Source organism: Salmo trutta, chromosome 2, assembly GCF_901001165.1.
Source record: "Salmo trutta chromosome 2, fSalTru1.1, whole genome shotgun sequence".
In the NCBI taxonomy this organism is placed as follows: domain Eukaryota; kingdom Metazoa; phylum Chordata; class Actinopteri; order Salmoniformes; family Salmonidae; genus Salmo; species Salmo trutta.
Window position 1 is genome coordinate 59,049,358 of NC_042958.1, and position 11,161 is coordinate 59,060,518.

The 11,161-nt window shown below is 43.6% G+C and overlaps 1 pseudogene; it reads left to right on the plus strand.

Annotated features, from left to right (window-relative positions):
* Window positions 1-29: 29 nt before the first annotated feature.
* LOC115159052 (peroxiredoxin-like 2A) lies at window positions 30-10,616 on the plus strand (annotated as a pseudogene).
* Window positions 10,617-11,161: the final 545 nt, after the last annotated feature.

Sequence of the window (11,161 nt, forward strand, 5' to 3'; positions counted from 1 at the left end):
TGTAGTCAATCTTATTGTTAATCTGACATGTTTTGGTTATATTGGCAACTACAATTTAGTTTCCAGTGTTTAATGCTGTGCATTTTGTGTCTTGACTGTTTTAATAAGACCATGGCTAGCTCTAAGTCGGTCACTATGTGTAAGGGCTGTGATTGGCTGAATCCTCAATCATTCAAATGACCCTCTGGCAGCCTCCTGTTTAAGTGGCAAGTATAGGGTGTGTGACATCCGGACTTCACACTGTTGGACAGAGGACAAACTGAAGCAGAGGGAGCAACACTGCATGTCCTGTCTATTCTATGTCCTGGGAAATCTACAGCAACAAGTTGGTATTTTGTCTCTTAGGGGTTAAATATGATACTTAATGCATGTGCATTTATTTTCAGAACTGGAGGTAAACAAGTTGACTCAGTGACTGTCTATACAGGGATTTTATACAATGTAAATGTATGAGGAATGAAGGTGGACTTGCTCTTCAACTTAAGTCTGCCACTTGTACATCAGCTGCCACACTGAATTGTCTCTTTAATTGCTTAGTTGACTGTAGGGTTAATTACTGGTGGCAAACGCATGTAATTGTTTTTGTCCAACTTTGACTCTCTTGGATACAGCAGTGCATTTACACTTTACGTCTTGGGTAATCGGATCATTTTATTAAACATACTGTGAACGCCCAATGTGTGAGCTTGTGATTGACACAGATACTGTGGTTGTCACCCCCCCCCCCCCCCCCCCCCCCAAAAGGACCTTGCTCTGTTTTGCAACTGTCCAAATAACTAAGCAGAAATGTGTCAACTGGTTTCAGAATTGATTCATCAGGTTTTGAGATTGTTTATAGCCCTGTCCGGAAGCAGATGGTTTTCTGTGTATGCATGACGTTTGCAATGTCACACTTAGTCATAAGATGTGATCTACAGCTTACAAAATGTAGCATTGAGTGTCCAATCGGTTTGTGATACAGGCCTTCAGACATTTTCACTGCATTTGTGACCTTTTCTGAGACTGTGCATTCATGAGATAATAAATGGAGCCTTATCAGAACTGAGTCATGGTTGGGACACAATGTGCCCTTGAATCAACCAGGGCAAAGGCAACACCATGGCTCCTCATAGTTAGGAAATAAAATGTACTGTTGCAGAAAAGGGGGAGGAATTCTACCGGAGCAAATCAGTTTCTCATTTCACTTCCACACTTGATCTGTTAGACAAAGTATTTTTATCTACTGAAGATACCCTTGGTGGTCTGTTTTGAGACATTGTTCCCCCCCTGAAGTATGAACTTGTACATGCCCACTCAAAGATTTCAAAGGAATGGGCTGACAACTATATCCCCCCCAACCCATTCCTTTTAAATCCATGAGGATTGAGAAAGTGTATACTACTGACGTTTATATGCACACCGATAGATATCCTGTTATTTGGGGTATTTTTTTTAATGCAGAAATATCTCATTTACAATTACCCGGAAAAGGTATCACTGTTGAGAAACCCTGATAAGATGCCTGGGATATGCTGATCGTAGACTTCAAAATGAGCCGGCTACTTTCACCCCTAAATTTCTGCTTATATCCGACATTTGGTAAGCTGTAATTTCCAACTTTTGGTAGGCCATTTGTCTATTGTAGTTAGATGCGTGCAGCTTTTCTGTCATAGCTCAACTTGTTGCCCTGTAAGACTAAATACAGTAGTGCTCACCAGAATGTCTTTAGATTGATAGAATGAATGTTAGTAATCTACACTGAACAAAAATATAAACATGTAAAGTGGTGGTCCCATGTTTCATGATCTGAAATAAAAAATCCCAAACATTATCCATATGCACAAAAAGCTTATTTAAGAACATGTTGCGCACATTTCAATTCAAATCAAAATCAAATCAAATTTATTTATATAGCCCTTCGTACATCAGCTGAAATCTCAAAGTGCTGTACAGAAACCCAGCCTAAAACCCCAAACAGCAAGCAATGCATGTGAAAGAAGCACGGTGGCTGGGAAAAACTCCCTAGGAAAAACTCCTGAGAAAGGCCAAAAACCTAGGAAGAAACCTAGAGAGGAACCAGGCTATGAGGGGTGGCCAGTCCTCTTCTGGCTGTGCCGGGTGGATATTATAACAGAACATGGTCAAGATGTTAAAATGTTCGTAAATGACCAGCATGGTCAAATAATAATAATCATAGTAATTGTCGAGGGTGCAACAAGCACGTCCGGTGAACAGGTCAGGGTTCCGTAGCCGCAGGCAGAACAGTTGAAACTGGAGCAGCAGCATGGCCAGGTGGACTGGGGACAGCAAGGAGTCATCATGCCAGGTAGTCCTAGGGCTCAGGTCCTCCGAGAGAAAGAAAGAGAGAATTAGAGAGAGCATATTTACATTCACACAGGACACCGGATAAGACAAGAGAATACTCCAGATGTAACAGACTGACCCTAGCCCCCCGACACATAAACTACTGCAGCATAAATACTGGAGGCTGAGACAGGAGGGATCAGAAGACACTGTGGCCCCATCCGATGATACCCCCAGACAGGGCCAAACAGGCAGGATATAACCCCACCCACTTTGCCAAAGCACAGCCCCCACACCACTAGAGGGATATCTACAACCACCAACTTACCGTCCGAAGACAAGGCCGAGTATAGCCCACAAAGATGTCCGCCACGGCACAACCCAAGGGGGGGGCGCCAACCCAGACAGGAAGACCACGTCAGTGGCTCAACCTACTCAAGTGACGCACCCCTCCCATGGACGGCATGGAAGAACACCAGTAAGTCAGTGACTCAGCCCCTGTAAAAGGGTTAGAGGCAGAGAATCCCAGTGGGAAGAGGGGAACCGACAAGGCAGAGACAGCAAGGGCGGTTCGTTGCTCCAGCCTTTCCGTTCACCTTCACACTCCTGGGCCAGACTATACTTAATCATAGGACCTACTGAAGAGATAAGTCTTCAGTAAAGACTTAAAGGTTGAGACTGAGTCTGCGTCTCTCACATGGGTAGGCAGACCATTCCATAAAAATGGAGCTCTATAGGAGAAAGCCCTACCTCCAGCCGTTTGCTTAGAAATTCTAGGGACAATTAGGAGGCCTGCGTCTTGTGACCGTAGCGTACGTGTAGGTATGTACGGCAGGACCAAATCGGAAAGATAGGTAGGAGCAAGCCCATGTAATGCTTTGTAGGTTAGCAGTAAAACCTTGAAATCAGCCCTTGCCTTAACAGGAAGCCAGTGTAGGGAGGCTAGCACTGGAGTAATATGATCAAATTCTTTGGTTCTAGTCAGGATTCTAGCAGCCGTATTTAGCACTAACTGAAGTTTGTTTAGTGCTTTATCCGGGTAGCCGGAAAGTAGAGCATTGCAGTAGTCGAGCCTAGAAGTAACAAAAGCATGGATTAATTTTTCTGCGTCATTTTTGGACAGAAAGTTTCTGATTTTTGCAATGTTACGTAGATGGAAAAAAGCTGTCCTTGAAGCAGTCTTGATATGTTCTTCAAAAGAGAGATCAGGGTCCAGAGTAACGCCGAGGTCCTTCACAGTTTTATTTGAGACGACTGTACAACCATCCAGATTAATTGTCAGATTCAACAGAAGATCTCTTTGTTTCTTGGGACCTAGGACAAGCATCTCTGTTTTGTCCGAGTTTAAAAGTAGAAAATTTGCAGCCATCCACTTCCTTATGTCTGAAACACAGGCTTCTAGCGAGGGCAATTTTGGGGCTTCACCATGTTTCATTGAAATGTACAGCTGTGTGTCGTCCGCATAGCAGTGAAATTTAACATTATGTTTTCGAATGACATCCCCAAGAGGTAAAATATATAGTGAAAACAATAGTGGTCCTAGAACGGAACCTTGAGGAACACCGAAATTTACAATTGATTTGTCAGAGGACGAACCATTCACAGAGACAAACTGATATCTTTCCGACAGATAAGATCTAAACCAGGCCAGAACTTGTCCATGTAGACCAATTTGGGTTTCCAATCTCTCCAAAAGAATGTGGTGATCGATGGTATCAAAAGCGGCACTAAGATCTAGGAGCATGAGGACAGATGCAGAGCCTCGGTCTGACGTCATTAAAAGGTCATTTACCACCTTCACAAGTGCAGTCTCAGTGCTATGATGGGGTCTAAAACCAGACTGAAGCGTTTCGTATACATTGTTTGTCTTCAGGAAGGCAGTGAGTTGCTGCGCAACAACTTTTTCTAAAATTTTTGAGAGGAATGGAAGATTCGATATAGGCCGATAGTTTTTTATAATTTCTGGGTCAAGATTCGGCTTTTTCAAGAGAGGCTTTATTACTGCCACTTTTAGTGAGCTTGGTACACATCCGGTGGATAGAGAGCCGTTTATTATGTTCAACATAGGAGGGCCAAGCACAGGAAGCAGCTCTTTCAGTAGTTTAGTTGGAATAGGGTCCAGTATGCAGCTTGAGGGTTTGGAGGCCATGATTATTTTCATCATTGTGTCAAGAGATATAGTACTAAAACACTTTAGTATCTCCCTTGAGCCAAGGTCCTGGCAGAGTTGTGCAGACTCTGGACAATGAAGCCCTGGAGGAATACCCAGATTTAAAGAGGAGTCCGTAATTTGCTTTCTAATGATCATGATCTTTTCCTCAAAAAAGTTCATAAATGTATTACTGCTGAAGTGAAAGCCATCCTCCATTTGCGAATGCTGCTTTTTAGTTAGCTTTGCGACAGTGTCAAAAAGAAATTTCGGATTGTTCTTATTTTCCTCAATTAAGTTGGAAAAATAGGATGATCGTGCAGCAGTGAGGGCTCTTCGATACTGCACGGTACTGTCTTTCCAAGCTAGTCGGAAGACTTCCAGTTTAGTGTGGCGCCATTTCCGTTCCAATTTTCTGGAAGCTTGCTTCAGAGCTCGTGTATTTTCTGTATACCAGGGAGCTAGTTTCTTATGACAGATGTTTTTAATTTTTAGGGGTGCAACTGCATCTAGGGTATTGCGCAAGGTTGAATTGAGTTCCTCGGTTAGGTGGTTAACTGATTCTTGTCCTCTGACGTCCTTGGGTAGGCAGAGGGAGTCTGGAAGGGCATCAAGGAATCTTTGGGTTGTCTGAGAATTTATAGCACGACTTTTAATCTTCCTTGGTTGGGGTCTGAGCAGATTATTTGTTGCAATTGTAAACGCAATAAAATGGTGGTCCGATAATCCAGGATTATGAGGAAAAACATTAAGATCCACAACATTTATTCCATGGGACAAAACTAGGTCCAGAGTATGACTGTGGCAGTGAGTAGGTCCAGAGACATGTTGGACAAAACCCACTGAGTCGATGATGGCTCCGAAAGCCTTTTGGAGTGGGTCTGTGGACTTTTCCATGTGAATGTTAAAGTCACCAAAAATTAGAATATTATCTGCTATGACTACAAGATCCGATAGGAATTCAGGGAACTCAGTAAGGAACACTGCATATGGCCCAGGAGGCCTGTAAACAGTAGCTATAAAAAGTGATTGAGTAGGCTGCATAGATTTCATGACTAGAAGCTCAAAAGACGAAAACGTCATTGTTTTTTTTTTTGTAAATTGAAATTTGCTATCGTAAATGTTAGCAACACCTCCGCCTTTGCCGGATGCACGGGGGGTTTGGTCACTAGTGTAACCAGGGGGTGAGGCCTCATTTAACACAGTAAATTCATCAGGCTTAAGCCATGTTTCAGTCAGGCCAATCACATCAAGATTATGATCAGTGATTAGTTCATTGACTATAACTGCCTTGGAAGTGAGGGATCTAACATTAAGTAACCCAATTTTGAGATGTGAAGTATCACAATCTCTTTCAATAATGGCAGGAATGGAGGAGGTCTTTATACTAGTAAGATTACTGAAGCGAACACCGCCATTTTTAATTTTGCCCAACCAAGATCGAGGCACAGACACGGTCTCAATGGGGAAAGCTGAGCTGACTACGCTAACTGTGCTAGTGGCAGACTCCACTAAGCTGGCAGGCTGGCTAACAGCCTGTTGCCTGGCCTGCACCCTATTTCATTGTGGAGCTAGAGGAGTTAGAGCCCTGTCTATGTTCGTAGATAAGATGAGAGCACCCCTCCAGCTAGGATGGAGTCCGTCACTCCTCAGCAGGCCAGGCTTGATCCTGTTTGTGGGTGAATCCCAGAAAGAGGGCCAGTTATCTACAAATTCTATCTTTTGGGAGGGGCAGAAAACAGTTTTCATCCAGCGATTGAGTTGTGAGACTCTGCTGTAGAGCTCATCACTCCCCCTAACTGGGAGGGGGCCAGAGACAATTACTCGATGCCGACACATCTTTCTAGCTGATTTACACGCTGAAGCTATATTGCGCTTGGTGACCTCTGACTGTTTCATCCTAACATCGTTGGTGCCGACGTGGATAACAATATCTCTATACTCTCTACACTCGCCAGTTTTAGCTTTAGCCAGCACCGTCTTTAGATTAGCCTTAACGTCGGTAGCCCTGCCCCCTGGTAAACAGTGTATGATCGCTGGATGATTAGTTTTAAGTCTAATACTGCGGGTAATGGAGTCGCCAATGACTAGGGTTTTCAATTTGTCAGAGCTAATGGTGGGAGCCGTCGTCGTCTCAGACCCCACAACGGGAGGAGCAGAGACCAGAGAAGTCTCGGCCTCCGACTCCGACTCGCTTAACGGGGAGAACCGGTTGAAAGTTTCTGTCGGCTGAATAAGCGACACCGGTTGAGCATTCCTACAGCGTTTCCCTCCAGAAGCCATGAGAAAGATGTCCGGCTGCGGGGACCGTGCGAGGGGGTTTATACTAACGTTACTATCTGTACTTGCTGGTGGCACAGACGCTGTTTCATCCTTTCCTACACTGAAATGACCCTTGCCTAACGATTGCGTCTGAAGCTGGGCTTGCAGCACAGCTATCCTTGCCGTAAGGCGATCGTTCTCCTGTATATTATGAGTACAACGACTGCAATTAGAAGGCATCATGTTAATGTTACTTAGCTTCGGCTGTTTGAAGTCCTGACGAACCATGTCCAGATAAAACCTCCGGGGTAGGAAAGTTGAATGAAAAAAAAAAAAAAAAAAGTTGCGTGAGGGAAAAAGTTAAAATATACGGTAATGAAAAAGTAAAAACCGTCAGGTAGCAAAGTAAAAACGGCAACAAAAACGCACAACAGCGTAAACAAGTCTGCAAGTTGTGACCGGAAACAGGAAACAGGAAACATATATCCCTGTTAATGAGCATTTTCTCCTTTGCCAACATATGCCACACCAGTCAGGTGGATGGATTATCAAGAAGCTGATTAAACAGCATGATCATTACACAGCTGCCCCTTGTGCTGGAAACAAAAGGCCACTCTAAAATGTGTGGTTTTGTCACAACACAATGCTACAGATGTCTCAAGTTTTGAGGGAGTGTGAAAATGCCATACTGACTGCAGGAATGTCCACCAGAGCTGTTGCCAAAGAATTGAATGTTAATTTCTCTACCATAAGCCGCCTCAATGTCGTTTTAAAGAATTTGTCAGTACGTCCAACTGGCCTCACAGTCACAGACCACACGTATGGTGTCATGTGGGCGAGCGGTTTGCTGATGTGAACAGAGTGCCCCATGGTGGCGGTGGGGTTAAGGTATGGGCAGGCATAAAAACAGTGTAGATTGGTCCTGTGCCAAATGTCCAAATGTCATCAGTGCTTTTATTGTGAAGTGAAAACGTCTAGGGGCAACAATGGCTCAGCCGTGAAGTGGTAGGCCACACAAGCTCACATAACGGGACCTCTCTGAGTGCTGAAGCTTGTAGCTTGTGAAAATCGTCAGTCCTCGGTTGGAACACTCACTATCGAGTTTCAAACTGCCTCTGGAAGCAACGTCAGCACAAGAACTGTTTGGTGGGAGCATCATGAAATGGCCGAGCAGCCGCACACAAGCCTAAGATCATCATGCGCAATGCCAAGCGTCAGCTGGAGTGGTGTAAAGCTCTCCGCAGCCCAACGGGACGAATCTGGGTTTGGTGGATGCCAGGAGAATGCTATCTGCCCCAATGAATAGTGACAACTGTACATTTTGGTGGAGGAGGAATCATGGTCTGGGGTTGTTTTTCATGGTTTGGGCTAGGCCTCTTAGTTCCAGTGAAGGGAGATCTTAACGCTACAGCATAGAATGACATTCTAGAGACGGTTCTGTGCTTCCAACTTTGTGGCAACAGTTTGGGGAAGGCCCTTTCCTGTTTCAGCATGACAATTCCCCCATGCACAAAGTGAGGTCCATACAGAAATGGATTGTGTGTGGAAGAACTTGACTGGCCTGCACAGAGCCCTGACCTCAACCCCATCAAACACCTTTGGGATAAATTGGAACACAGACTGTGAGCCAGGCCTAATTGCCCAACATCAGTGCTCGACTTCACTAATGCTGTTGTGGCTGAACGGAAGCAAGTCCCCGCAATGTTCCAACATCTAGTGAAAAGCCTTCCCAGAACAGTGGGAACTGTTATAGCAGCAAAGGCGGGACCAACTCCATATTAATGCCCATGACTTTGGAATGAGCTGTTCGACGAGCAGGTGTCCACATACTTTTGATCATGTAGTGTACGACTTAAGTTTGTCTTGAGTGCATATTTTATGTGTATATAGTTGAAATTGCCTACTGTCTGCTTGCATAAGTGTCAACAATAACACATTACACCCACATTCGCATTTTATCAAGCGACGCTGAAATAAATTAATCATTTTTCCACTGCTGTCCCTTGAGCCAAATTAACAGCAGTATCATTTTACTGCAAGAAATGCATAATTCTGCAGGAGTTTATATTATATCACACTACATGTGAGTGGATATAGGCCTACAGTCAGTGTTCTTATTTCAGTTACTATTCTATTTAACCCCTATGAACTTAAATGAGGAATATTCATGGGTACAGGGATACTTGTGAATGGGATATCAAAGGTGCATGTAAACAGCTTATCCTGAATAAGACCTTAAGCGGGATATGAGCTACTAGCCGGAATACTGTGTGCATGTAAATGTGGTCAATGACAAGGCAGAGAAAATGAATAGGGCTTTGGTGTGTTTAAAGGCCCAGTGCACTCAAAAAACAATAATTTTCTCTGTTTTGACTTTCCATGGGGACATCACCATGAGGTAAATTAGTTAATAGATCAATAAGAAAGAGGTTCCAAATCTCTCTGCCAACAACAGCAAATGTTCTGTTTCCCCTCCTCACTCAGACCACTTCAAGACAGTCCTAGCAAGATTCTTGCTTGAGAAATTTCCCTTCGCTAAGAAGCTTTTTTTGTTTCTTTTTGACCATTTTAATTGAAAACAATCACAGTAAGGTACTTTAATTTTTACCCAGAAATGATTTGATGTTAAGATAAAAACGTCTGCATTGGACCTTTTTTAAATCAGTTTTGTCTGTCCCTGTAGTGCTGTCTTTCCTCCTGGAGGGGGAGCTCCTGTCTCTCAGTGTATGGTCTGTGGGCCTCGGGGTGCTGGTTGCCTGGCTGGCTGGCCTTATCTTGGCCAACACTGACCTGTTCCTGACCAAGTCAGCCCCGTCCACTCTGGAGCACTTGGAGAACATGGAGCTCAAATCAACACCCGCAGCCGGTGAGACCAAAACAAAAGCTTTACTGGTTAACTTTCATTAGCTGATTTAGCTTTCAATGGAAAAGCACTTCTAGAATAATCTCCCAGCAGTGGAGTGGTCTTTGATTCAGTGCCAGTGTCAATTTAAATATGTAATGTATACACCTGAAAGCTTCTTACTATTGTGTGCAATATTGTTGGTTGTGTCTCTGCAGATAAGACTTTTAAAGCCAGGAGTCTGTGGGAAAAGACTGGTGCGGTACTCATGGCTGTGAGGCGCCCTGGATGATCCTTATGCAGAGAGGTACAGTATATTTGTAGGGGTATGAGTGTGTATGCATGCTGTATATGTGGCTGTGTATACTCAGGGAATTGTGCACATATACTCATTCTCCAGGAGGCCTCTGAGCTGTCCTCTCTGAAGCCCCAGCTGGAGGAGCTCGGGGTCCCTTTGTATGCTGTAGTGAAGGAAGACATCGGCACAGAGATCCAGAAATTCAGACCCTACTTCAATGGGGAGATTTTTGTGGATGAGAAGGTCAGTTATATTCGCTGAACTTTTCTCCAATCAGGTAATGTGAGAAAGACTAATGATAGGAAGTTGTCTTTTACAGCAAGGTTTCTATGGTCCCAAGCCGAGGAGGATGGGACTGGGTCTTGGTCTGGCTCGTCTGGGGGTGTGGCAGAACCTCCTTCGAGCCAGGAAGAAGGGTTACCAGGGTAACAAGAAGGGGGAGGGCTTCATCCTCGGTGGTGTTTATGTGATTGGAGCAGGGAAACAGGTAAGTTCCTCATTTCCTCTACTGGTTTCATCATTTGAGTTTACATTTGTTTTTAGTGAATCATATATATTTTAAACGTTGTGTGTTATTCTGAAGGGTATTCTGCTGGAGCACCGGGAGAAGGAGTTTGGGGACAAAGCTGACCGTCCCTCTGTCCTGCAGGCGGCAAAGACGATCAAGAAGGGGAAATAGATTGGATATTGAAAGATGGCCATAAAGTCAAGGCCTCAGAAGTAGTGTACATGTACTGTATGTCACACACTAATTGGACATATTATTGTATACTGAACAAAAATACAAATGCAACATGCAACAATTTCAAAGATTTAACTGAGTTACAGTTCATATGAGGAAATCAATCAATTTAAATACATTCATTAGGCACTAATCTATGGACTGGGAATATCACGACTGGGAATACAGATATGCATATGTTGGTCACCGATACAGTACCAGTCTAAAGTTTGGACATCTACTTATTCAAGGGTTTTTCTTTATTTTTACTATTTTCTACATTGTAGAATAATAGTGAAGACATCAAAACTAGGAAATAACACATATAGAAACATGTAGTAACCAAAAAAGTGTTAAACAAATACCACCTTTTGCCTTGATGATAGCTTTGCACACTCTTGGCATTCTCTCAACCAGCTTCATGAGGTAGTCACCTGGAATGCATTTCAATGAACAGGTATGCCTTGTTAAAAGTTAATTTGTGGAATGTATTTCCTTAATGTGTTTGAGCCAATCAGTTATGTTGTGACAAGGTAGGGGTGGTATACAGAAGATAATATGGACTTGGTCTTTTACCAAATATGGTTATGACAAGAACAGCTCAAA